This window comes from Staurois parvus, unplaced genomic scaffold (assembly GCF_062004578.1).
Source record: "Staurois parvus isolate SC_StPar_1 unplaced genomic scaffold, SC_StPar_1.0 ptg000034l, whole genome shotgun sequence".
Classification (NCBI taxonomy): Eukaryota; Metazoa; Chordata; class Amphibia; order Anura; family Ranidae; genus Staurois; species Staurois parvus.
The window spans coordinates 1,896,604-1,898,151 of record NW_028317830.1 but is presented as its reverse complement, the minus strand read 5'-3'; positions in this window follow the sequence as shown (position 1 = coordinate 1,898,151).

The following is a 1,548-nucleotide window of genomic DNA, read 5'->3' as shown; positions in this document are numbered from 1 at the left end:
TCTGTTCTATAGGGGATGTACAGGGGGAGACCGCTCTGTTCTATAGGGGATGTACAGGGGGAGACCACTCTGCTATATAGGGGATGTACAGGGGGAGACCACTCTGCTCTATAGGGGATGTACAGGGGGAGACCGCTCTGCTCTATAGGGGATGTACAGGGGGAGATCACTCTGCTCTATAGGGGATGTACAGGGGGAGACCGCTCTGCTATATAGGGGATGTACAGGGGGAGACCGCTCTGCTCTATAGGGGATGTACAGGGGGAGACCACTCTGCTCTATAGGGAATGTACAGGGGGAGACCACTCTGCTATATAGGGGATGTACAGGGGGAGACCACTCTGCTATATAGGGGATGTACAGGGGGAGACCACTCTGCTATATAGGGGATGTACAGGAGGAGACCACTCTGCTCTATAGGGGATGTACAGGGGGAGACCGCTCTGCTCTATAGGGGATGTACAGGGGGAGATCACTCTGCTCTATAGGGGATGTACAGGGGGAGACCGCTCTGCTATATAGGGGATGTACAGGGGAGACCGCTCTGCTCTATAGGGAATGTACAGGGGGAGATCGCTCTGCTCTACAGGGGATGTACAAGGGGAGATCGCTCTGCTCTACAGGGGATGTACAAGGGGAGATCACTCTGCTCTATAGGGGGGTTTACAGGGGAAAATCACTCTGCTCTATAGGGGATGCACAGGAGGAGACTGCTCCATTCTATAGGGAGTGTACAGGGGGAGACCGTTCTGCTCTATAGGGAATGTACAGGAGGAGACCACTCTGCTATATAGGGGATGTACAGGGGGGAGACCATTCTGCTCTATAGGGGATGTACAGGGGGAGATCATTCTGCTCTATAGGGGATGTACAGGGGGAGATCACTCTTCTCTGTAGGGGGTGTATAGGGGGAGATCACTCTGCTCTATAGGGGATGTGCAGGGGGAGATCACTTTGCTCTATAGGGGGTGTACAGGTTGAGATCACTCTGCTCTATAGGGGATGTACAGGGGGAGATCTCCCTGCTCTATAGAAGGTGTACAGGGGGATATCTCCCTGCTCTATAGGGGTGTACAGGGGGGGCCGCTCTGCTCTATAGGGGATGTACAGGGGGAGACCATTCTGCTCTATAGGGGATGTACAGGGGAAGACCGCTCTGCCCTAGATGGGATGTACAGGGGGAGACCGCTCTGCTCTATAGGGGATGTACAGGGGGAGATCACTCTGCTCTATAGGGGGTGTACAGGGGGAGATCACCCTGCTCTATAGGCGGTGTACAGGGGGAGATCACGCTGCTCTATAGGGAGTGTACAGGGGGAGATCTCCCTGCTCTATAGGGGATGTACAGGGGGAGATCACTTTGCTCTATAGGGAATGTACAGGGGGAGATCACTTTGCTCTATAGGGGATGTACAGGGGGAGATCACTTTGCTCTATAGGGGATGTACATGGGGAGATCACGCTGCTTTATAGGGGATTAACAGGGGGAGATCACTTTGCTCTATAGGGGATGTACATGGGGAGATCACTTTGCTCTATAGGGGATCT